This window comes from Athene noctua, chromosome 4, assembly GCF_965140245.1.
Source record: "Athene noctua chromosome 4, bAthNoc1.hap1.1, whole genome shotgun sequence".
In the NCBI taxonomy this organism is placed as follows: domain Eukaryota; kingdom Metazoa; phylum Chordata; class Aves; order Strigiformes; family Strigidae; genus Athene; species Athene noctua.
The window spans coordinates 46140081-46167938 of NC_134040.1; the positions used below are offsets into that span (position 1 = coordinate 46140081).

Sequence of the window (27858 nt, forward strand, 5' to 3'; positions counted from 1 at the left end):
CCAGGGAGCAGCAGCAGCACAGAAAAAGGAGGCAGTAACACATCACTCTGCCAGGTGGCAGCTTCCTCAGTGCCAGTTTCTGCAACAAAGAACTGTCTTGGTAGTGTCTCAGCTCACCAGCTTGCTGATACTCAAAAAATACTAGAGGAAGGAATAAAATTCCTCCTTGCTATCTTCAGGTAATATCTTTTTTGAATAATACCTCTATTTCCAGTGGAGAAATCCTAGTCAAATATGCCTAAGTATGACTCTTGACTGGGAACATAATCCACTGGCCAAGTCTCTCCCTTCATCCGTTTACAGGTCTGCTGGAGAGCTTTAGCTCATGGCAATACCTGATGGTCTCAGGTGAATAATTTCCCTGTCCAGTACCCTGTTTGATGGGCAAAAGAGCCTTTGTTAAACAGGTCCTGGCAGAAGAGCTGGTTAAGAGATTAGACATCACATGTCAATCAAAGTAGAACCTCGTTAAGCAAAACCAAGTGCATAATAATCATTGGCTTTAATTAGTGACTTCAACAAGAAAATAAAATATTTTAAGAAACAGACAAAACAGTTGTGGGTAGAATAATTAATAAACAACAGCATTCAGCGATAAAGCAGAAAGGGAGAAACATGCTACTTTATTATATATTCACATGAGAAGCTCCTCCTTTAGTAAGGGTACCCATATTAATACATGTTATAGAGGGGTGAAAATGGAGAGCTTTTGAGCTCATTACACCGACCAAATTTTGCAATAACTCAGTGTTTTGTGTGAACGCTGCATGCTCTGCTCTTGTCTCAAGTCATCCGAAATTTGCAGACAATAAAGAAGAATGGAAGTTGGTGGAATGACTAGAACTGAAAATGAATGCACTGATATTATATATATTTTTTAAGGCATGTGCCTATTTGTCTTGGTCCTGAATGAACATCAGGGAGGAATTTTTGTTTAGAAAAATAGGCTAGAACTCAGGCAGCTTTTCAGTCTGCATTATATGCAGGAACAAATTTGATCAAATTACTCTTTGTAGAATATTACATAGGATACCTTTTACTTTTGTCAGCTGCTTATATTATAATCAGTTCACCCAAGGTTTGTCTTTTAGTATGTATAATGTCTGGCAAAATTAAGCTTCTCTCTTTCCCCCAGATGTGGTTGCATCCCCCAGTGTTCGTATCAAGGCTAGCAATATCATCTAGATTAAACTGGAAACAAGAAAGGAAAGAGTCTTGAAAAGATGCAAGTCTGTCATTCCAAATTATAAACAGTTTCTAATTAAGGGAAACATTCCCTTATGAGTAAATTATTGCATATGATCTTAAAATTGCATTTCCTACACTTTCCAGAAGCATTTGCTACTTATCACCACCATCTATGGTAACACACCACTGATCTAATTCAGCACAATACACATATTTCCCTGTAAATATACTGAATAATCCTCTACATTTTCATGGTGTGTAATAACTGTCTTTTTTTTTTTTTTTTTTCTCAGAAAGGTTCATTGCAATTCATTTACCTTAAACAACACACTAATTTTACTGTGACAGGTAAAGATTGTACTCCCTTGGCACCAGGGAGTACCTGGTGCTTGCCTTGTTCCTGTTCCACAGAGTCTTGATGACTGATATCATTAGGTGACTCCAGTAAGTCTCAGAGGTTTTACTAAATTTCAAGTATATTCATATTTCCTTGGCCAAGGGATTAGCTCATTCTCTGGAGGTTTCCAATTTTAGATGGCTCCAAAACACTTCTAAAATGTTCTCCAAGAAAAGCAGAGCTGTCACTCAGAGAGGAAAGTTTTGAGGTCCATGGAGCACTACTGAGCTGAGGAACATCTGTGCTTCCATGTAGCAAACAGCATGTCATGCTATGGCATGTTCTTCATATTGGAATAATGTTTAGCTAATTTTATTCTGCTAAGGTAAAGATTCGCAGTTACTTCAAAGACCACCTTGGATGTTTTGCTGCCATAGTAGTATCTGTCTTTTCAATAAATCAAGCAAATCTTTATAGAATGTTACCTGCACACCTGTTATGGGCTAGAAGCCTCTTTCCACATAAATCATAATTGAAAAACACAAATGTGAGAACATGTCAAAGACTTTCAGATTTTCTGTTGCTAAATAAAGGATGACTCTTCTGATGAAGTAATTGAATTGTAGGGGCAGATTCTTTGGACATCCAAGGTCTCTCAGTGAATTAACAATAAGGTCTAAGAATTCCAGTTTTCACAGGTAATCTAAGGAGATTATCCAGTTTGTACTTGTACACACATACTTATGTGTAGTCACACAAAGTTTGAGCATTTGGGAACATGAACTCAGATTTAGAAAGGAAGAGAATAACAAACAGGTTCACCTCTTGGTTATTCAGATCTCTGGACTGCCTGAAAACTTTGGTCCTCCTAGGGAAGAAGGAAACAATTCCTCAGCATTAGTCCACAAAAACAGGATTTAAAATTGCAGCCAAAACATGGAATGAAATAGACCTGCAAGAAACAGCAATTAGAAGTTTGTTAATTTATTTTCAAACACACACCATACCTCTGCTTCCCTTCATGGATCAGAAGCATAAGTACCAAAATAAAGAGCACCACTTCTTCCACTATTCCTTTCCTGGCTGAAACCAGGAAACACTCGAAGTCTCACAGGAAAGACCTTTTCCAACAGCAAACCTTTACGTATGCTTCAGAAAAGTGAAGAGTTTTGGATAATTATCTTTCCCTTGATCAGATTTCCCTAGCTATTCATATTTGTTTCTGATCACTGATAAATACACACAGTTTATTTTGACTTTCATCTAGGCGAGCATTTCTTCCATTTTTATCTGAACTTCTCAGAAAGTACAATATTCAGAAATGCTTAAGAGATCAGGAGCCTGGGGGTCCTGAAAGTGGGATCTAGGTGTTCGATAATTGATTTATTTTAATGAAAAGCCTAGGCAGTCAAAGATTAGCTTTTAAAGATTTTTAGCTCTTCTGTATGAAGATCAGTGCCTAGTATGGTTTTCAGAAAATAGCTTGGGAACTAAACTCCTTCAGAAATCTTTTTCTTACTGGCTAATTTGTTCTGAAGCCAAGGAAATCTTCTGGAAAGTTATTTATATCAATAGCTATTGCACCACTGAAGTAATCTGATTCTAATCATCCCCAGAGAGTTGCAACAATGGGAATTATAAATAGCAAAAATATCATGGATATTGTCTCTACTATTTTAAAAACGCTGGTCATACAGACTAGTAGCTAAGAAGAAATCTCAGGACACAATCCCTTAGTTTGAATATCAGAATACGTGTGCATTTGCCATTGCCAAGTGGTATTCCTAAGTGCCAGATGCTTTTTTCTTAGCAAAACTGCTGAATGCAACAAAGGGGTTGTGACAGTCCATATAGTCTCTGCCTGGCTCCTGGTTTCTCGCTTGTCATCATATTCGTAGGAACAGCTAAAGGGATAACTTTAACTGTATTGATAGATGGCCTGAAAATGCAGTAGTTGAGACAAGCTAACAGAAAGCACTATCCTAGCTTCTGAACAAAAGGAAGATTGCATTAAAGTAGTTGTTCTATTCTAAGTCCATTTGTAATAAATTAAATTTTGCCATCATCTTCATTGCAACTAAAGGGTGTCCAGAAGAGACTGATTTCAACAAGGTCTCTATGTTTGTTTTATAACCTAGTTCTCCACTGAGTTCAAATCCAAAGTGCTTTAGATAGTAGAACATGTATTATTTCAATAATGAATAAGAGTGTTTTTAATTCTTTGGTGAAATGACACACTTGCCCTCTATGATGACTACTGCCTGAGAAAAGTCAGGCTATCTTAGCACCTTTTCACTGTTTAGGTTTTGCAGTCTTCAGCAGTCCTTCCAAAGACAGCTAAAAGCAACCAAAGATCTCCCTACAAGTAGTTCCTCAGCCAACCATATTGTATAATATTTTTAATGCCAACAAAAATAGAAGTGATTAGTCAGATGACATTGAGGGAGACGTAACCCCATAATGTGTTAAAAAATAATTACCAACATCACTTCTGAGAGTATGAACAAAATCACTTTACATGAAACTAAGAAAGCATGCAACACAACCTAGAATGCCAGAAAATGTTTTGTAGCACTTGCAAAATATGACCACTGTTCTGTAATGGATGGAGGTTTTTTGTTTAGTGAAACAGAAGAAGGAAAAATTTTAATAGTTTAATGACCTCCAGACAAATTCGCTACACGCTGAGAAACATCTTGGAAAAAATTAAGCAAAATTAACAACTTTAAAAGTGTTGATTACACTTTCCAGAATTCATTTTCTGTATCTTTAAAAAATATATATGATCTACAAACACTTTTTTCCTATCTTCCAATAGCATCCAGGTAGCTAATAAATAAATGCTGCATACATTACATTCAACTCCACCACTGCAACCCACTTATCAGGTCCTATAGCATCCAGTTCTGTTCAAGTTATCTTTTATTAGAATGAAACAGAATGGACATATCTTGACCCTTTCCTTTAGTTTTAATGTGATTTTTAAAAGGTCATTGGGATACTGACAGTTTAGTCTGACTAATTATTTCATTACATACTTTAGTCTTCAAATATGTCAAACTTCAACCAGTCAGGTTGAAATTTCTTCTTCTTGGTCTCTGGATTTTTTTTAAATTTTTTTTAAAGTTTAATAGAAAATAGTTCAGCTATTTTTGGAACAAACTTAGTGAAGGATGGTTTTGCCAACATTCATATTTTTCATCTGTTTTCTGAAGAGCCATAATGATTTATAACAGGAGCTTGAAATCTGGCAGCAAGACAACCCTCAAGTTAGAACGGTATCTTTTTTGTCCCCAGGAAAATCCGTTCTGATTTAGCTGGATTAAGAGTTGCAGAAAAATCTCAGTTGCTATTTACAAAACAGAAACTGTTACATTTTGATTTTCTGAATGTTTCAACAGGAACATGCAAGCCTTGAAGCCAGGTGAGCCTCCTGCCCTGAGCAGGTACTACACACTGAAAGTACATCTCAGGACAGCTTTATCTTGAACTCTGTTGTTTTCTTACAGCAGAACTATGACAACAACAACAACAACCAAAACAAAAAAAAAAAAAAAATAGAAAAGTTAACAAGAAAGAGAAAGCTAATTAGAGATTAGTTCGGTATTAAACACTCAACACTATTTATACACTGTAAGACAGCATTAGAGTTTTTTAAGCCCAGCCTGTATAATAATTCCCCTAGATTTTAAGGGCTTTTTTATTCAGCTGTTGTAACTCAGCTCTATTAATATCAGTGGAGTTACATTAGTTTGCCCTGACTAATATTCTTTAGTTAAGCAGCCAAGCAAATAAAATCACTTCAGCTGTGCTTTTAAAGTCATTCCTAAATATCATCTGAAAGGCTCCTTCAGTGTAAAAAAACCCCAAACACGGCACCCTGGTGTAGGGCACGGCCCTGAACTGGCTGCACATTCCAAATTGCAGGTCAATAGGAGTTTCACAAGGGTACCCCAGGTCACTGCTTGCTCACAGTGACTTCAGAGGGAGGGGAAAAAAGGGTTTGAAAAACATTCCAGATTTCAGCAGAGTTTTTCTAGCTGTGCAGACACGGGAGTCACTGAAATGTCCGGAGGGACAGCCTTAGCAAGCCTGTGACCTTCTATGACAAACTGGACTATGGTATTTCAGAAGGGATTTGGTCAGGATTGTTAAACTTGTGCCAAAGAGAACCACTTCTTGGATTTTTTCAGTCAAGTAGCACTATATTTGGACTGGAAACAGCCTGTAGGATGAGCAGGAATAACCATTAGAAGGCAAGTGAAAAGTTTCAAGCAGATACTACAGTCAAGGAAGAAACAACTTGAACGTATCTGGGCACGTTTCCATACTGACTCAAGCAACACTTTTTCCCATGACATCAGATTCAAAACAAACAATATATTATAGTCCATATGTTGATTAAAGAAAACCCAAGCAGTGCAGAGTCATGCACCAGCCTACCGAACACCATCTGAACAAAAGCTGGATTGCTTGCAAGCCATGGAAGTTAAACAAATAAAAAGCCCCAAGTTTTCAGGATAAGGAGCCTGGGTAAGACATCTCAGCAAGATGAGGTTGTGAATACTGAGGTAAGATTGAAAGCAAACTGCCTAGATAGAAGTTATACAGTCTAACTAGATGACAAGTACAATAAGTGGAACCGTGCTTTGAATATGCAGCAATCATAAGGCTCAGAAAACTGTAAAGTTGGTTGTAGATGACATGCTTAGAGAACCTGAATTTCTCTACCTACCTGAGGTCATATTGCATTTGCATGAGAAACTTGGGATACAGAATGGTTTGCAGTCAGAGCTCAGAAGATCTTTTGGCAAACATGTTCCCCATAAGATAATGCTGAGGACAAACATGCAAGAGAAATATATAAATGCTGTTTTCACAGTAATGCTGCTTTCTTAGAACTGACTGTATTTTAAGGGAAGAAAGCTAGAATGCAGTCCTCACGAGACGCCAACACAATCTATCAAGAACAGTCAGTAAATCACACCATTTAGCAACTTAAAATTATATGATACATTTTAAAATTCAAAACGAAAGCAAAACCATGTTCTACAGGAGAAAGAGGCACTTGCTAAGCATAGCATATTGATGCTGTTTACAAAAGAATTGGGAATTGCACTCTCACATTACCATGTCTTACATTAACATGGCCTAATAACAGTAATTCTTACTGCATACACTAAATTCACTGAGATATTTTATCAGACTTGGAATTATCTGATCAGTTGATCCTGTGTAGTAAGAAACAGGAGGCCACCATTGTTCTTTCTCACAGAATTTAATAAATCAAAGTTAGAAAAGAGCCCTGTCAAATGAGAACAAATTTGACTAGGAGGATAAAGTAGGTTGCTAAATTTCAAATGTGTTTTATCAAAATTATTTAAGTTCATAGGACTAATAGTCATACCTAATCATGAGATAAAATGTTGTATTATTGTCCATTAAAGTGGAGGAACTTAGGTTTATAGAGGTATAAAGGGAAAATAACATTTCTTTTGTTTGTACAGTACTGAACATATTCACAAGAAACAAGAAATACCTTGTTCAGTGGTCAGACCTCTGAAAACTCAGTTCACTTACAGATTTATTTTTCCTTCTGTTTTAAATGATGGGCATAGTTAAAGGAGTGGCTTTCTAGTTTTGTACATCAATCTTCATTCCCTTACACTGTTTCCAAATGCTTCAATCCGGGAATGACTATTGTTAGTGTCAAACTACATAATGAAAGTCTCAGCTAAAAAAATATGTAGGTAAACAAATTTGGCAACCATAATTCTTTGCCATTCAATTTGAATCTCTGCAGCTATTTACTTCAAGACAGATTCTTGTCTATAGACATATACAGGTAACAACAGACTTAATTAATCCCAGGTACTGTCAAGAAGAGGCATAGAAATGTGCTGCTTCAAAGTAACAGTGATCCTCCTAAAACAGTCACCACAGCAATTATCTGTCAAGATGATCATCAGGATCCTTAATATTAACTATTATGTCACACATCTCTATGTGCTTTATTGTACATCTGCCACAGTTATTTGGAACATACGATGTTTTAAAAGTTGAATATTATTGCCAGTTGAGGTGTTAACATCTGTATATTGCTCTTGCACAGATCTTCAGTGCCTAATCCCCCCACCCCCTCCCCCCCCAAAAAAAACCCCAACCTTTTTTTTTCAACATATCTCCCAATTCTGCTTTGCAGGAAGTAATGGTGATATGTTGGCCAAATTTGTTGCAGATCACAAGGGTTTTGAGGAGGAAGAATTTGACATCTTTCTAAGATTAGTTGGATTTTAAGTATGGTCTCTAGGTCCAATCTGAAACCATAGGCATAGAAATTAAGAATCTGTCATCATTCTGTACTCACATGCAAGCTACACTGGGTATAGTGCATGTGAACACTTTTTTACAAGTCTAAATAAGTAAAAAAAAGTAATAACACTGGGTCTTTAACAGCTTACCTTAAGATACAGTTAACAGTAATTTGGCTTTCACTCATCAGTTTAAAAGTCTATCCCGTAGGTTCAAGAAAATCTAGAAGAAAAAACTAAAGTAGGTCTGGTAGCCTTAACTAATCCTTATGAAGTCATTAATGCTAAGCTGAGGAAAGCAAAGATGGGTAGTCTGACAACTACCAGGCATGTTAGTTTACTTTCAGCCCTTGCACTTGATTTTGAGGCAGTACCTTCCCTTCAGCATGCAGAGAAGGGACTGCAACAGGGTACAACTGGGAAGAAACATTCTGAACCTGATGATATATACTTGTGTGTAAGGCTAAGCATTATTTACGCTTTGAACAGTACTACATTTCTCATCTTCAATGCCTAATTCCTAACATACAGGCAAAGGATACAGAGACAGACATGGTGCAGTGTAAGGCTGTACTTAACTGCATTGCAGTGAGTAGCACTGTATCCATTCCACAGAAGAAACCTACCTTTACAGAATAATACTTGATTAAATAAGTGGGGTCTTAATAAGGGTCAATATAAAGCACTGATGTCACTATTGCAAACACTTTGTAGGAGCTTTTTCTATATTCATATTTTAAACTCTAGCAAGTAACATCTGCTTATGTAACTTATATACAAACACTTCAGCTACACAGATCATGGTTTCCATATTTTACCTAGCTGTTCTGTGAAACAGTGTAACATGCCAGCATTTTTTTAATATAAAAACCAGATATTTTCACATTTACTATCTTAGTATATTCTATACACATAATTGCTTTTAAGATAATATTTATTTCAGTTTATGAAAAGCAATTGAATGGCATAGTAGATTATCATTAAGCACTGTGGACAAAAAGTGTTCTGCTGGACTGAACCAGCTGTCGAACATGTCTTTTCAAAAATCTTGAAAACCGTGTTAACTGCTACATCTTAGTTTTCATGTACCTCAGCAGTTCTTTGTTCTGGCTGAAAGTGTAAACTATGAAATGACTGTTCTTGCAGTATTCAGAGTTTTACCATAGCCAAGAAGTCCTGGAATTGAAATAGTGTATTCTTTGGGGTATATTCAATGTTAAACTAAATCTCTAAATGTTTCTTGGCTCACCCGCCATTAACTGGACCTTGAACTTACCATTTGTATTCAATGGCGGGGGGCTAGCACTGCCATCTGTTTTTACAAATGTTTTCCATTGCCTCTGCATAGCTGACAGAACATGATGCATATTAGGAGAAGGTTAAGTTCTCTTTCTGAACCACCAAGAATTCCTTAAGTCCTCAGAAATATCAGAACATAGCTAAGAAGCTAATTGTAAATCTCTTTGTAAAGGAGTCTAGTTGTCATGAGCTGCAGGTCTTAAAATCTTCCTAGATCTTATCACTTGTTCTCTGAGCATCTGCTTACTCTTCATTCCTTTAGGTCAAAAAATCTTTACTGTGTGGAAAATCATAGCTGCGGGCATTCCAGAAAAAAAAAAAAAAAAAAAAAAAAAAAAAGCCAAGACAGTATCACTTCTGTCTTCTGCACTTTATTTTAAATGCAGAGCACAAACCAGTTGTAACTGTGGATGTTAAAGAAAAGCTGTTGTGCAGAGTCAGACTTTTTTATTCAAACTAGCAACCCATAAACAGACTTTGAAGAACAGGACTTTATCTTTCTTACAGTAAAGCTAAATAAAAACTGCCTGTTTAGAGTTGTTAGTTTCAGGTGCAACTTTAATAGCTTTGGCACAACAATAGGAAAATATGACATCTCTGAACTCTAATATTCAGTGCCAATAAGCTCTTATTTAGCCTCCAAGAGATTTTGATAATCAGATGTATTTTTAATAGCAGTTTCGTAACAGAAAAGCATTAAAAGTACTTGTTTCTCGAAAGCTGATCATATGCAGAAGCTTAATTTCACAGAATGGTTGAGGTTGGAAGGAACCTCAGGAGGTCGCCTGGTCCAACCTCCATGGCTCAAGTAGGGCCACCTAAAGCCCAGGAACATGTCCAAATGGCTTTTGAATATCTCCAAGGACAGAGACTCCACAGTCTCTCTGGGCAACTTGTGCCAGCATTTACCTTCACAGCTAAAAAAGTGTTTCCTGATGTTCACAGGGAACCTCCCATGTTTCAGATTCTGCCCATTGCCTCTCGTCCTGACAATGGGTACCAAGGAAAAAAGCCTGGCTCGGTCTTCTTAGCACCCTCTCTGCAGGTATTTGTAGATATTAACAAGACCTCCCTGAGCCTTCTCTTCCCCAGCCTGAACAGTCAGCTCTCTCAGCCTTTCCTCATAGGAGAGATGCTCCAGTTCCGTCATCATCTTAGTCGCCCTTCACTGGACTCTTCCCTCATGGCTCCACATCTCTCTTCTACTGGGGAGCCCAGAACTGGACCCCGCACTCCAGGGGTGGCCTCACCAGTGCTGAGTAGAGGGCAAGGGTCACCTCCCTTGACCTGCTGGCGACACTCCTCCTAGTGCAGCCCAGGACACCATTCGCTGCCTTTGCCACAGGGGCATGTTGGTGCCTCACGTTCAGCTTGGTGTCCACCCCAGGACCCCCAGCTCCTTTTCTGCAAAGCTGCTTTCCAGCTGGTTGACCCTCAGCATGTCCTGGTGCCTGGGGTTGTTCCTCCCCAGGTGCAGGACTTTGAATTTGGCTTTGTTGAATTTCATGAAGTTCCTATTGACCCATTTCTCCAGCCTGTAAACACTTTCTAAACCAATGTGCAACACTATAGCTCTTGGGCAGGAAAACTAGCACAAATCAGTTCAATTTAATTTGTCTTTCCAGTGAAGCCAGCCCATGGCTTGGAAACCCAAGTATCTGCTAGGTTTTCTTCTCTATTAGGTCAAAGTCTAATTTCACCTCAATTGTTAGATCTACAACATGCAGGTCTGCATAGCCCTCAGTACCTCAAAACAGTAGTATATCAGCATTAAGAGATGAACTATACATTGTGTTATTTCCTCTGGAACTGAGCTAATTGCTTGCAAGATATAGGAATAAAATTATTTTATTTTCTATTCCTTTTCAATGTAGAATTAGCCATTTATATAGTAATGATCTCCTCTCTTCTAAGCAGTAGCTAGAAATAGATTATTTGCATAGGCTTGCACTGCAAGGTAGCACACACCAGCTTCTTGGAGAGGTGCTTCACTGGTATCTCTCTCAAAAGCATAGGGTCAAACTTATCCCCAGATTTGAAAGGACACAAATTTACTCCTGACTGATAGGGACCATGAAGATTTCCTGCCTTTCTTTATAGTATGGAATATGCCTCCAGTTTTGGAGATTACCAAAATCCCAGTTGCTTTAAGCAAACCTGGCCTCTTAATTCGGATAGCAATAGTAGCCTGACTCAGGGTCTTAAAGTATGATCTTATTCTCCAAAATAAGTATGTACATTTGGTACTTTAGGGCTGCCTTACATTTTTGTCAGATATATTTAAATTACAACTTGAAAGTTATTTCTTGGTTTCAGCCCAGCAAGATTCTAGCCTGGATGCCAGTAATAAGAATTTAGTGGCATGTAGACTTGTAATGCCTCAGGTAGATGTAGTTGGCTGGAATTCAGTGAAAATACAGTTTATTTCCTTGTTTCCTTGCTTTGCAGGGCTAGTAGAACAAAAGCCTGTCTTTATCACTAAAAAGATGTGATGATACATATGTAAGTAGGCAGCTCTGTCAGGTAAGAAAAAAAGTCATTTTTATATTGTCATAGTTCAGAGAAATAAATCCAGTTTTGAGTAGCCCCAAATTTAGTTTGCTTGTGTGAACCATTAGAGACAGGGGGCAGACACAGCAGGAACAACAGTAAGTCTTTGCTCTTTCTTCATGCAGAGATACAAGATGCACACAGGATAGAGCACATATCTATGGACCAGTGCTTCTTACTGCCTAGATATCATGCTGCATCACACTCACTTTTCCATTGCTGTGTCTAGTGTTGGTTGCATAGAGAAATACAGAGAGTGGGGCATATCAAAGGAACTGATGCCCACTTTTGCATCCTAGAAACTTTTCGCCAGAATTAGTTTAGGTAGCAGTGGTGGGTACTGCCAACAATACACCAGCTTTACTCACCAGGCTGAGACAGCATATCCATGCCTCACTCTGCCATGGCCCTACCCCATAAACCAAGGCCGGGTGTTGTCAGCACACACAGCAGAGCTGGGAGGAAGGCTGCTGAGCTCTTCCCTGCTGTGAGGTCAATGGCTCCACTAAGAGTCTCTTTTCCAAGCCACTGCCAAGACATTTAGCCTGCAGCTCACCTATACAATTTCAGAGGCCAGATTCAGAGCTGGCATCATTGCATATACGTCATGGTTTAACCCCATCCAGCAACTAAACACCATGCAGCCACTCACTCACTCCCCCCTCCTAGTGGAATGGGGAGGAGAATCTAAAAAAAGTAAAAATCACAGGTTGAGAACAGTTGAATAGATAAAGGGAAAGCTTTACACACAAGCAAAGCAAAACAAGGAATTAGCTTCACTACTTCCCATCAGCAGGCAGATGCTAAGTCATCTCCAGGAAAGCAGGGCTCCATCACATGTTACAGTTACTTGGGAAGACCAACATCATCACTCTGAACATCCCCCCTTGCTTCTCCTTCCCCCAACTTTATATGTTGAGTGTGACACCATAATCCCTTGGGTCAGCTGTCCTGGTTGGCTTCTTGTCCCTTCTGGCTTCTTGTGCACCCCCAGCCTGCGGGGGTGAGCTGAAAAGCAGACAAGGCCTTGACTCTGTGTAAGCACTGTTCAGCAATAACTAAAACATCCCTGAATTATCAACACTGTTTTCAGCACAAATCCAAAACAGAGCCCTGTACTAGCTACCATGAAGAAAATTAACTCTACCTCAGCCATAACCAGCACAGTATAACAATTTAAAAGTGTCTGTATGACACCATCAGTAAATAAATGGTTTACAAGTCTCTACTTTGAGATCAAGTAGAGCCTAAATAAAAATTTCTTTAGTCTGTTTGTTGTTGCATTTTTATGGAAGAGTATTAATGACCATTATAACAATGACACTCTTGTTTAATTTCTCAGGAATATTTTTTCTTTCATAGGAAACACTACCAAGAGTCAGCAACAGTCTGGCTCTGTCTGGCCTGATTTGGGATTTGCCTTCCCAGTTTCAGACTTCCCTCATTAACTTACTGCAGCCCAGTCAGTTCTCATATAGTTTTCTGTCCATCTGCTCTGCTAGTGGGTTACTTCAGACTCCCCAAGCTTCACTTGTATCCTACCTTGCCCTTGAATTTTTACTATTGCTTTTTCTTTACAATCCAATCCTGTCTCTTAGCCATTGAATTACTTAATCTTTTAATTTAAAACTACATGCTTATGTTTAGATTATGGCTCTATAATCAAAAGCCTTAGCATTTTCTCCTTGAAAGGGAAGGTGAAAGAAGCCCGAGAAACACTGTCGCATGCCAACACCAACAAATTGCTGTTAACCTCATCTTTCACTGGAGCAAGGATGGATGGATGTACCAGAGTAAAGTCTTTTGGTTCAGGGGACAGAGCTGGAACCTAAATAAGTGTATGAGCACAGCCCAAAAGTGGTTTTAAGCAGAGGACACATGCTAACATTTCAGTAAAATGTTAAATGGCACCATCAGAGTTACATCCATTCGACACAGTTGAGGAGACTGTCTTAAGCAGTAAAACACAAGATATCTGCAGCAGTCTAGCATGGCATTCATTTCTGTATCTGAGGCTTGGACAGTATCAGACTTCCATGACAAATAAAAATGAAAGACAGATATGTGCAGCAAAGTTCTGGTGTAATTTGATCTTCCCTTTACAAGCGAGGGATGATACATACACCTGCAAGTATTTCAGACTAAAAATAAGAAGCATTTTTAATAAATGTTTCTCATCATTTCCAGAAGATTTTGTGTGTGTGTGTAGCCATGACATCATCATAAGAGAGACTTAAAACCTTGTTCTTAAAGCTACTTATTTGGGCCCTGGAATTGGTTTCATCCAGCCTAAGTACCAGCTTCAGCATCACGGGTATATATATTTATTCTGCCTACATGCATCTCTACAAGACTTGATCCACTGACCCATACATATATACATATGTGCATGTATCTAACCCTGAACATTCATCTTTTCAACCCTCTCATGCCACTGCTTTATGTGCAGTCTTTCTCCTTACTCAGCAGACTCCAGACATAGTAACAATTACCTGAGACTCTCAGAAAGTCACCCAACAATATTCTTTATCTGTTATTCCTGTTTGTCCTTTTCTAGCTCATCTCTTGTATTTTCATAGGGATGGTCCAAGTGAAGTCTCAGGCACCATTTTTGAAGCTTATTAATAATTTTACTGGTACAAAACTAAACAGAACATCTGTCTAAAAACAGTTTCTCTAACAGCAATAAATTCTGTCTTCCTGTTCTTTGAATATGTACTTTCAGCCTCTTCGTAGAATCATGAGAATCAAGAGAGCTTGATGATGGTTGCCAGTTATGATATTAATAAAACAAAGTAAGAATACAGAAAAAGTAGTAATGAAAAGCTACATTTCATCTTGAATTTTAAAATGATCTTTCCTAATTTCTGTGGAAAATATATAATAACCAGACACAAATTGCCTTGCATATATCACCTCACAAGATGTGCATTTAAAATATTTGGGTTTGAACTGAAACTAAATAAGGAATTTAAGCTGCCAGTAAAAGAAAAGAAAGGAAAGATGAAAAGTTAGGTTACCCTGCTGAGTTCCTAAAGTCTGAACAGATGAATCACATCAGATAGAAAAAGTACTACTGCAATTCATGTTGCATGTGACATGATGTCCTACCTATGATTCATGTCATATGCCATAGAGCCATTGTGCACATATACAAATCAAATGCAAGACATGAAATTAGATTCAAAATACTTGGTTTCAGATCTGTTTCAGATGTGAAATTTATCCATATAGAAGTAGCTGTTACTTTTTACAGGCTGGACTGCTACTAACTGACTGTAAGAAAAAAAAAACACACCAAACCCAACAGAAGAACAATGTTCCATGAAGCATTTAGGTACCTGGTCATACTGTCTATACATGCAGCCCTGTATCACACTGTATATATACCAGAAGTCTGTCTGAAGGATCCTGAGAGATTCCCAGCCTTAACCTGGCAATCACTTACCCTACCAAGGCACAACTGAAAGGTTTTGATCTTTCCAGACGCATCAGTTCCTCCTGTGCCATCCTATGCTCTCTGAATAATTTTAATAGCTTCCAGATGTTGGCTCATTGGGTGCTGACACAACTCTTGTACAATTGTAGTATCATACAACAATATTATGAGAAGGATCAGAAACACAGAAGAATTTTACAGCATTTGGAAGCCTTAGCTGAAAAGAACAACAAAATACGATGCTGTTTGTAACACTTTACTTGTTCAGCATTACTGCCTAGGAGCCATCAAGGCTTGGGTACTACTTCTTTGAAGCCTTTTAGATGAACAGGCAATCAAATGGGATCTCACTTTATTAGTTTTCTCACATGTGATAAGGGCAACAGGGTGTATAGTCTCTGGTAATTGCACAACTGCTTGTATACATAGAGGCTACCGCAGTTCTTTAAATACTATTTGGCTACGGTGTGGCAGCTAGATGAGATATTAGGTCCATGAATTTAAGGAAATCTGGGCATCATTTATAGTTTTATTATCATCTAGTGTCGCTTTCCTCGAGAAGCATTTTTTCCTGAAACTCTTCTACAGATGTAAGGACATTTGTTCAGATCAGACTTGTATGGCAGCACCGCAACAGCATGATTGAAGCATCGCTTTTGAAAGAAAGTAATCTTTGAATTTACTATGTAATTTCTAGCATTAATTATGATTTCTGAAATTCTATGTAATTACTTAAGTAATATGATTAAGTATTAGTAACTAGATCATGTTGAAGATAAGATCATTTAAAATAAAACATTGAAACTTCATTTTCTTTCACTGTACTTAAACAGATCAATTTCCTTTCAGAAATGCACTGTTCTTCATCTCTGCCTTTCCTATTTGTCTTCACTTACAAAATCACATTGAGAAAAGAGAAAAATAATTTAACAAAGCTAAAAAACCGATCACATCACTCTTTTTTAATCATTATTAGATTAAATGATAAATCTTTCTTTACAATAGTGAAAGACGGACAAGAGTACAGGTATAATCTAGAATTTTAAAAGTACACTAAAAGTATTTTAAGACTTGAGACAGACTTAAAGAGGGTCAATTCAAGCGTCTCTTAGTATATCTCTAAGATACTAGACCCTGGCAAGCTTGATATTTTTCAACAATATAATTTTAAATATAAAGAAAAATGTAAAAAGGTGTTCTGCACACACCCTGTTTGGAAGCCATTCCTTCATCTATGAAAGCAGAGACAACAACCGTGTTCATATAAATTACAATAAAGGCAGACAGACAATTTGTGGATTTATTTTGTATTTAAAAATGTGACCATGTAACCACCAGTAAACACACATCAGGAGAAGAGGAGGGAAGCCCAGTGATACTAACCATAAAACGTTTGAAGGGCAAAACTAAGAAGAAATATTATTTGATCTGTTTTAGTTCATCTGACATTTTTATATCCACATTTAACTAACAGGTCATTAATATCCATGCAAATGTAAGCAAGGGAATTTTGAGCCGAGATGTCTTGTTCAAAGTAATAAAACCTTTATTCACACTCAGTTTATATATCAAACATTTCATAACTTGGAAGCCCTGAACAAATACTCAGAAAGCCACCAGTCCACTTGCACAGAATGGAATCAGTCAGCATCTGTTCACAAAATTCTTGCACTACTCGGGAAAAAAAACCCCAAACAATTACCATTTCATTTTTTTCCCCTCAGAGAGACCTGGCTACATATGGAGGGCAGAAATCAGATAACAAGCTGTATGCAATAATGGCTTTTAGTTTTTCTTTTTGCCTTCTAAGTAGAAGAGATCCCTTGCAACTGAAGTTCTTTTGAAGATTATAACTTCCTGAAGAGCCACAAGAGAATTTCTTCATGAGTTCTCTTAATTCAGTCATGTCCTGTTCTGAAACATTCTTAAATGATAAGATCAGCAGGTAGCAAGTATTCATGTCAAAAGAGACATGCTTTTTTTTGTTCAGAAGATACTAGATATCCTTTTCTGGGTTAGCTATTCTCAATTTATCAGAAATTCTCACCTTACCACTTTAGACCATGATTTCTTTGAGCAGACTGTGCTTTATCATGTATCATATAGAACAGAATATAATACAAAGTAAAGCAGAATAAAATACTAAACAGAGTAGTATTTTTAATACACTTTAAAAAAAAAATTCTTGTCAAATCTAAAAGGAAAACTTGCTTCTGAGGTGACCCTTTAAAAAAATGGAATCCCAAAGAGAACTATGCCTTCCCAACTCCAAAGGAATCTATCTGCTTCATGGCATTAAATTTGTAAAGAATTTTTCTATAAGGTTTTAGTCATGACTGAAGTTGCCATTCTCACAGTAGATCATCATAGGTCTAATAATATCAAATAAAGGCTACAATTAAATCTTCAAGAATGGTTTGCTTGACTTTGAGGTCCTCATAGCTCCAATTTTAATAGTTTTTGATTCCATAAACAGCAACAATATGGATCAAGTGTAACAATGAGTCATTTTGATCTGGGATGAAACTGAAATGATTAAGTGTTCCCTTACATCTTTCCCATGCTAAGGGAGTGATCCCATGGTACATTAATCTCATAGAACTGAATGGTTTGTTAAGAAAGTTCCAGTGTTTTCAGTGGCAAGTACAATTTTAATAAGTACAGCATTTTTAAAAATTAAAAATTATTCCTGAAGGCCTTTAGCAAAATAAGCAAAAGCATATATTACTATAAAATATATTCTACGTACACAGAATTATTTTAATACAGTGCTAGACCAGCAATAATTCAAAGAAAAGAATACATAAAGAAGAAATTGATAGGAAACATAGCCCAGACTGGAATGACTAGCTGAATCAACAGTATGACTAATGATATGAATTTCAGCTGACAGCAAAACACCACTATAAAGATGACTAGTCAAAGTAGAAAACCTGATGACTTATTCTGTCAAAAGCATCTCTGGATGTAAATGCAAGTAGAGAGTACCTTCAAACACATGATAACAAAATTGGTTGTCTGGGCTTACAGTAATCACTGCCCATGGATCAGGCTATGGGTTGTGTTTACTCTTTACAAGCTCATCTTTGCACAACTCCAAAAGATGTTGTGTGCCAATTGCAGTTGTGGTCATTTAGCTCAGCAAATATTATTCAAGGTCAAACACATTAAAGGAAAGTGGAGACAGCCATGGCTATTCAAAAAGTCTGATTTTGATTACAGAACTTAACTGCTAAAAATAATTAACATCTACAGCAAATTTCTTTGGGTCCATGACATGTATCATAATATTTCTTTAAGTGGTGTCCTGTGTTTAACATACTGAGCTTATCATATGTGCCTTCAGTTTTACTGGTAATCACTCTTGGAAGTTTAATTACTGCTGTCACTTTTATATGCATTTTCTCTGTGTTAGATACTAAATAAAACCTATTAACTTCAGACACAATTCCTGGGGCTAAGTTTCTGGAAGACTATTTTAGGATCTCTGTACAATTTATTACTAATTCCACTGCTAGGAACTGTGCTGGGTTCTAGTGGATGAGGACTTTAAAGGCAGACCCCTACATACCCGCTTTGATTTAGGCAAATATACAGTGGTAATTACTATGAATTTAATTACTATTTCTGATGATGCACACACTGGAGCAGAACACACATTTCCCCAAAAAACCTTTTTTGGGAGCAGAAAACATAGATGAGATGCAAGTTCTTGCATCATTAAACCTGATCTCTGCTGTGACAGGCACCGTATCATTCAATCTCTCAAAGAGCTCAAACTCCAGAGTAGTAGCTTGCTTTTTTGCCATCCTTGAGACAAATGAAAAAAAAAAAACCAACAACTGCTCCAGGCTTTCCCAGCCTTAAAAATTAAGAGCCCCTTCTATTCTGCAGTCTAAAATGGCTTTAAGTCATTTGACATAATGACATATAACCTGTCTTCTATTTTGCTGGCCTAACTAAAACAAGTTTCCCCAACTTTTCTTATGTGTCAGATCAGCTGATAGATTTGACCAACCTATCTTTAATATTTTATTTTTATCTTTTTTTTCTCCTATTTTCAATTCCCTGCCAGGTATTCAGAATAAGTGGAAGGACCTCTTTCTGTGGTACACGGCACAGTCTAAGATTACCAGTCTCACTCAGGAAGAAACAAGAATTGCACACCATCTCAAAGCATACATTTCCTGATGGTTTAGGCTACAAGTTTAAGGCAAGCCATGCAATAACATACACTTCATTTAATATTTGTTACACTGGTCAGCTCACACATTTATTGTAGCATGCCTTGTTTGCTGAAACACCATTCAGTTTAGCTTTCAAGGTTCTCCATTCTCTTCAGACCACTGAAAAATGACACAAGTCCACAAACAGATAAAGACGAGTATTTTTTTTTTTCCAGAAGAACATCATCTTTTGCAGTTATATCTCCAAACTTCATTTGTCTGTCCTTACTCACACGGTATCTGTTTGGTTGGGTTGGCTTTCTGCCACAAAAACATCTAGTAGTTCTTCATTCACTATCCACCTTACCTATCCCTTCTTCTTAGCCAAATATGGTTCCTTTACTTCCATGGAGCACCCAGACTTCTGGATCTAAATTAAACTCTTGAATTCAGAATAATATTGATAAGTTAAAGATTAAAATAAAGTCACCCTTTTCCCCTCCCAGAATTTATCATTTCTTTCTCTGAAAACTGTTGCCCCCCATTTCTTTTGGTGTTCTTTGAGACACATTCCTGCTGAAGAGCATTCAGCACCAAGTGATGAGCTCATTTTAAGAGCCGCTTTCCACAAAATTTCCACATCCAGATGGCATATGAATTATAACCTTCTATCATGGACTTAACAAGCCGTGGGCTGCTGTTAATTGTCACTTCCACATTTCAGTGTTGTTATAAGCCACTAATAAAACCTGCTGTTCTTCTTACTCACAAATTAGAAAATTCTAATTTTTAAGGATCCACTTTGCACCCTACTTTCCTTCTCCCCCTTATTAAATTCCTGCCTTGACTTTTCTCCTGTGCATTACTCACATAATCAGCAATAGGTCAAATCTTGATATTTTATTGAGATCTTCTTCATATCTTTTTCAGACAAAGTTCCTCAAGGGAATAACTATAGGCCAGATACCTTCTGCTGCATCTGCTCTTGTTACTAAGATTTTGTCCCCATCATGTTTATTATTCTGAAGCACATTCAGAGTCTCTGGTGAATAATACATAAACAGAATGCACACAATAAGAAAATGCATTTAATATTATATTTTAGCTGCCTGATACTAAACCCCAACTAGTAATTTGTAATCATGTGCAAGATGCTGCTTCCTGAATTTTCATAGTTTAGAAATAGCAAAACACAAACAACATGGTGAGAGTAATTATTTTCTCTAAACAACATTAGAGCAGGGTTTAGTAGATCAGTGCAGTGTCTGCAAAGTTCTGCCTATTAGTAATTGCAAAGCCTTCAGATGAGGCTCTGAAGAACATGAGCTGTGTGAATTCAGCTGGTTAATTGCAGGGTTTTTATTAAATTAGTCAGATAATTGTAAAACAGACATTGGAGTTGAGACTTGCAGAGTTGCTTGAGAAAGTTTAGGTACATAAAACAAACATTACTTGAATTACCAGAAACAAGGCACTTGCGTCAGCAGAGTTTCCAGCCCAGGACTCCTCTGTTTCCCCACACAGTTAACAAGAGCACTCAGGACCTCACACCCAGGCAGGCACACGCTGCTTCCCAGACACAGGCATGATCATTTTGGAGTTAGCCAAACTTGTCCATACGTGTTAGTAGGGCTCCAAAATACAGTAAGCATATACAAAGAAAAGTGACAGTGAGTACTAAAAGCAGGGCCTCAAGAGGTGAAGATGTGCAGATCTTCAATCATCACATTCTTCCCCCCACAGCAGGAAGAACAGACCCAAGTTGTGCTTTATAACCTCAAAATTGTTTGGCCAGCCCATTTATAGCTGGGCTCTCCAAGGAAGTTACTTTAACCTCAAGGTTATATTTGCAGCTGTAAAACATCTACATGGCCTGAAGAGAAGGACCTCTCCTTCAGCCTCCAAGGCATTTCCCAGCACAAAGTGCAGCTGTTTGGTGTTTGTGCTGGGAATAATTCGGAATTACAGCTTTTAAAATCCTGCACTTTTTATAGTTAATTGAAACCTAGATCTGATTGGAACTTACTGCAGAGAGGTCAGATAAACCAGAAATGTGGTTTGCATGCTTCCTCTAGACACACATCAAAGGAAAACCCAAACAAAAAAGGCTATTCTTTGCACTTATAATTGGCGCTAGTCATAGGCTTTATACAACAGATTTAGTTCCCTAGGCAGAGGCATGTTCTCTTATGCATGCCTCTGACTAAAAGAAAAATAATCTGATAATGCAAGCTGAAAACAGATCATTCAATAGAAGTTACGCACCCTAACAGTTACACAGATGCCTGGCATTGCTAGTGATCCCTTCAAATTCATTAGAAAGTAGAGAAGAGCAGCATATTCAGAGCAAATTACATCAGCACAGTTTGGCAGCTCCAGGAGGGACAAACAGGCAGTGTCACTTGCTCGCTTTACACTGAGAGCTGCTACATCCTCCCAACAACCAGCTCTGCTCAAGACTCCCTTTCCTTACCTACACATAGGAAAAAGAATTTATCCTGGCTCCAGGATAGAGTATACACCATGGAGGTGGATACCTAAGTTCCAAGTAGCTGTTTAAGCCTCCAACTGCTTAAACAGAACATTAATTGTGCTTAAAGGACAAATATTATATGTATGCCTGTAAGATTCCAACATATTATAACCTTGCATGCAAACTAGAAAGACAGTCCAAGTAAAGTTACTTTTCAGGCTATCTTCCTCCTGGTTCCTGGGCTGCTAGAGTAGCTCCTGCTTTGTCTTTAGTGATCTCTCCTCCTCCAACTCCATGCACTGGTACAGAAGGAAGATGGAACGATATGTATGTTGCATATTAAGAGGTACGCACAGTACATTCATTTAATCACTCCTAAACTTCCTGAGCTTTATTTTCCTTGCCACATGAAAAGCTATTATTTTTCATCTGTTTTCCTGAGTAAATAATTCAGAAAAAAATGCTGTGTTCTTCCAGTTCTTTGGAATGTGTATTTTGGGGTAGGAAAGTATTGTGTTGGATTTACTGTACTTTAGTCTCAGTTACTCAAGATCAAACCCAAATTCCCCAACCAGGGGGAAGGGTGGGAAATCACAGTAACCTAGGGGTACATTGTACAAATGGTATTTACATTTGGATATTATCAAACAAATCCCACCATCAGTAAAACAACTAATCACTAAAAGATACTAACCAAATTCAATATTTTCTATGGATTACATCAGCTGTCCTGTCTTTTGTTTCCATACACTGGATGACATTATATGCCTATCACATTAATATTGCTGGCCTTAAGTTGCAGCATTTTCTTCTTGATGTGCATCTGGTCTCCAGGATGTTTTGAAACAACTGCATGCAGAACTGCATAGTGTAGGTTTTAGAATATTTTCTGTAATAGTGTATAGTGATTTGAGTCACAGGGTTTCATACCTACAGGAGATGTTACTGAAGACAAAGTAAGTTGTGAACATACCATAAATTGCCCTAAGTCTTCAACAAGAAGCACAACAGTTGAGTTTATGTCCACCATTAAATAAATAAACACACATACATTATCCACCATTAAACAAATATAAAATGCATACATGGAACATGCTTCTATAAAATATGGATTAGTTGTATTAATTATAGGTTACAAATGGGTTGAATATTCAAAATGTTAATCATTCTACAGAACAGGGTTTCTATTTTATTGGATTTCTCTGGTATAGTGTAATTTCATTTAAGAGGAACATCTCTGCAGCTGACCTGCTGGGAAAGACAACTCCTTCAGGAATCTTCTGTTTCTAGACATATTGGGTCAGCTTCTCTCAAAGGTCAGACTCACAAAGCTTTCTGGGGCCTGGGGAAAGCAGTGTGCTCTTTCTGTTGGACAGTTGAAGCAGAGAACTATAACCTATTTTTTGAGGGGTTTTGATCATTTAACTCTTTTCTTTTACATACCGAATTTTTTCTCAAATATTTTCTTGATGTGAGCAGGCCTTCAACACACAACACAGGGTAAGACCTGTCCCCTCAGCAGCTAGCATTTTCAAAGTTTCACTTCCCATTAAAGCCCCTCTGATTTTCATGCAAGTAGCTTCAGCAACTACTCTGATAACACTTATCAAACTTTCTAAAAAAGCATGCCAGCCAATATACAGGGTTCCCCAAAAGTCACATTCCTTGTCTCAGTCACTGGAGCCAGGGTCCTTTGAAAATCTGACCCTGAAATTATCATTTGCCTCACTCTCTCAGATGTTTGGAATCCCTATGTAATTCAAATTGCATACAGCAGAAGTAATCCTGGTTTCAAAGGAAAGTAGAGCTGAAAGGTCAAAGAAATCTCAAGCTATGCTGCCTCAAGCCTTTCTTCTTCCAAAGGAGTGGTTAATGACTTGTTCTTTGGGAAAACTGGAAAGAGATCAAATATGAAGGCATGATTAAGAGAAGAAAAAACTTCCACACTAATTACAGCTTCCATACTTTTGGCTAGAATCCATAACCTAGCTTCCAGGGGCAGCCCAATGAATTTTCAGTTGCCTTATCATGCTCTACAGGGTCAAAAGGATGGATGTATGCTATCAGTTTGCTATTTTTTAAGCTTGAAAAGAGAGAAATGGAATGGGAAGTCTGCGTCAGAATTTCTGTTGGAACAAAACTGGCACTAAAAGTTTTCCCAGAAGAAAACGATTCAGGTTTCAAAATTTTCCGAGATTGAGAACTGCATGCAAACTATGTTTCTCCCATCACCAGTGTCTCCAGTGCCATCACAGCTTCAAAAAACCTTCAGAACAGAGGAAATAAGAATAAAGCAACAAATTCCACCACTTTATATAAAGTTCTATGCTCTGCATGCTCTCATTTGCCACACCTACTCATTTCCAGTGCTAGTTAACATGCTCTTATCTTTGTATATGTCTTCTGCTTTTTTGGCTAATACAGGTAGAATTGCTGACATCCAGCCCAACAGCGTTCAAGGAATTTTCCAAAGCAAGAACTTGTGCATGCAACTTACTGATGGTTGTGAAATTACTTGGAGAGTTTCAAATCCTGACAATGCTTTAAGTATTGCCAGGTGAGTCAGAAACGTGAATCTTTGGGTAGGGCATGAGAATTTTAGTCAATGGAGCAAAGATATCCAGGCAAAAAGGATTATACTGTGATGCTTTCAGAGTTGCAGCAATATATACACCTCTGAATAAACACAGGTATTTGTGGAGGAACCACCACACTTGCAGCCACATGTAGGAGAACCACAGGTTATGGGAGAACCACAGGTTTATGTACCACTTTTACAATAAGGTACTATCTGTCTTTCAGGGTTTGTCACCAACTCAGTGGATAAAATCCACAGCCCTTATAAGGCTCCTTTGTGCTCCTGCAGGTTTGTGGTTCTACCTCCACACCACTTGAGCACAGGAGCAGTTCAAAGGTAAGGTAGAAGGAAGGGGAACAGAAAGTACTCCAATGATCCCAGCTAGAAGAAAGGCTCCTCTGATAAAACCCATGTGCCTGCTGCAATTTGCATTAGGAAATAACTTGTTCCACAAAAGTCAGAGAGATGGTCTGATCTCATTTATGTGATAAAAAAGTAAATTGGAATCACTCATGTCTTTTTCTGTGTGGATCATGAACAGAAAAAGAAGTTGGACCAAACAGTGTTTAAAGTTTGCCAAGCTCTTTCTGTTTTTTCACTTACTGGCTTATATAGCTGTGATCAGCAGCGCATTAAAGAAGAGTTGAGCCAATATGGATATTTCCAGTTCACTAGCAGTAATTAGATCTGTGAGCATGAATATAAATCTAAAGATCTGAGACTCAAATTGCTGCTTCTTGATGTATTTCTATTTACTGTCTCAAGAGCCCTTTTCATATCTCTTGTAAAACTATGTATTGCATTCAGATTAAAGCTTAGGATAAATTTCTTGTCTTTCCACTTCACACCCATTGAAATGATTTGGCTGGGTTATCCAAAGGATATGACCTACAGATGTCAGAAATGGCATTAACTTACCTAAGTGGTAAACAGCCAGCACAGCCAAGGTTACACAGATCTTCAACTAAATGGCTAGGGTTGGGTTTTCCCCTTCAAGTAGACAACGAAAAATATAGTTTGCCTTAGCAGAATTGAAGAGGCTTACAAGTGGAATTTCCTTTTGGATTTCCTTATTTCCTTTCAAGAGGACTCGTACAGTATTTCTCAATGACATTCTGTATTTTGGCATAGTTTAACAGAGTGGGAGAACAACAAACTTGTTAAAAATGTAAATGGTCCTGTGATTGAGGAATACAGCAGGCAACGATCAGAACATGGATGTGACTGCAGCTCTGTGCTTTGATTTGAAAGCAAAACTTTCAGACAGAAACTGGAAAATAGATACTGAGGGGATGAACAGCTGGCAGTAAGACTCATAACTAGGATAAACAATGCAAGAGTAGATAGCTAGGAAGTTTCACTGTTTATCTATCCATAGTAAGAATCAAGTATTGATTATCTTTAACATACAGCACATTTTACAGTGTAGCTCCAGATTTGGTGTTCCATTTTTTTTTATTTCCAGCACAATAACATCAGTAATGAAGGGGAGCACCAGCAGTGCTGACATGGTAGACACACATAAGCAGTGCTGTGTACAACCAGGAGTCTTATCAATTCACAGACACATACACCCTCATGTGCTTTCGAATAAGAAGATGGATAACATCTATTTCTCCAAAACAGCCTGAGTGGATCAAAATAAAGCCTTCTATAACATCTTAAAAAAAATTCTTTCCAAAATGAGTAATGTTACTATGTTTTACAGGTTAAAGTTCAAGTGACAAGCAAAAAAATACTATCAAGTAGTATCAGAATCTCTTACATTTAATGTTTAAAGCAAAAGGCAACTTTCAAATTTAAGTTGAGATACAAATTTGCTTTGTGACTTTGAGCAATGTCTTGTCCTCTTTGTGTCTCTATCTGCACAGCTGGAAAGTGTAGTAACAAATTAAGAAACGCAAAAATAAAAAACAGGTCTTCAATGAGATCCAGATGCTCTATTAAACTGCTGTTCTCCTTAAACACCTTCCAAACCATAGCTGAATAGGAATAGGTCCGATAGCTGAATTTTAAGCAGGCATGTGAAACTGTAGAATGGTCTTTATATTCCAGCAGCTAGAAGTTACCATAACTCTTTAGACATTGGAACAACATTGGGTTCTCCTATCCATAATAAAGGCAATTACAACAGAACTTCACTGATGCTACCTCAAGATTAAAGGATCATATACTTTATGATTCTCTGTTTATACAGTAACTAACTGTGGGGTTTACCTTGGCTAGACAATGTGTGTACTCAGACTGCTTCTTATTATATGAAATTCAATCTTTTCACTGTTACTGTGTCCTTTATCTGGCTTCTAACTCCCTGATCTTTTTGAACTTTTTATGGGGTTTTCTCATCTTTACCCGTTAAGATCACATCACTTTACCAAATAAAGTATATTTTTATCATATGTACATACAAAACGATGATTGGAACTGAGCATACAAAAAAATTATGGTCATAAAAGTGTCATTATCTCAAGGTGTTTTAGTTAGAGCTGTAGCTGAATATACTCTTGTTTCCCGCACAAAGAAATAAGCAGAAAATGGGAGAAAACTGTAGGACTGATCATGTAACTAAAGACCAATACCATAATGGATGTGGAAGAAATTTAGTTTGCATGAACACCTACAACACTGCTGGTTTACGTCTGTAGTATTTGACTCTGCTACACCAACTTCCTCTTTAGTATAATCTTTGTTACAAGCATTTGCAGCACATACTACCAAACATTATACTTCACGCAGAATATATTTGTCAATTCCGTTGCCTTGGATGGCCCCATTAGGAACCAAAAGTGGTGAATGAAGTGAAGAGCACAACCTGGGACTGCTTCAGCCGCAGTTTGTTCATAGACGTTAAGGAAAGGCCTATAAAGCACTTATTTCTGTTGAAGCAGTATTCTACTACTAACAAAACTGCGTCAGTTTAAGTGGGATACCTACAGAGCAATGCCTTACTACAAACAGATAAAGGGGTTCCCAGACCATCCATTAAAATGAAGATTTCCTAATGGCTAACTTACTGCAGCTTGGAACAATTGCTGCTGAGCACTGCTGGTGTTCTTGAGGGTTATCTTCTTGCCTCAACAGGAAAAAGTCCTGGTAGAATATTTTTACCCCTTTTCTTTGTAAAAGTTATGACCACAGGATAGGCCAGGAGAAAATATTTCTCTCAAAACTCTTTCTTAAAATATCACTGGCTCTTTGCTAGGTAAGTGGAGTACCCCACATGCTCTTATTGCTTCTAACACTACACTGACGCAGATTTCAAGTTCAGCAAAGCCGCACAATATAACTGGAATTTTCTTTAAAAAAGCTGTCATCACTTCAATAGATTATCAGGCTCACAGCTGAAATAACAGAATATGGTTGCTGTCAAAGGACATGGAGAGTGTTAAAGCATACTACAGATGGCATTGCTAAGTGGTAAGTGACAAAAGACAACCAAGGGAATAAAAAAAATTCATACTGACTGGGTCTTAAATGAAACTGCAGTCATAGTCAGTAAGCTGAGATCTGTCAGAAG

At 37.7% G+C, this 27858-nt stretch overlaps 1 protein-coding gene across 1 annotated transcript in view; it reads left to right on the forward strand.

The window, feature by feature from the left end:
* The first annotated feature begins 5591 nt into the window (after positions 1-5591).
* The window catches only part of PDE5A (phosphodiesterase 5A), a 142677-nt gene continuing 120410 nt past the window's right edge, over positions 5592-27858 (forward strand). The window contains exon 1 of the mRNA XM_074905155.1: positions 5592-6096. The gene's annotated coding sequence lies outside the window, so the exon portion shown is untranslated. The remainder of the gene's footprint in view (positions 6097-27858) is intronic.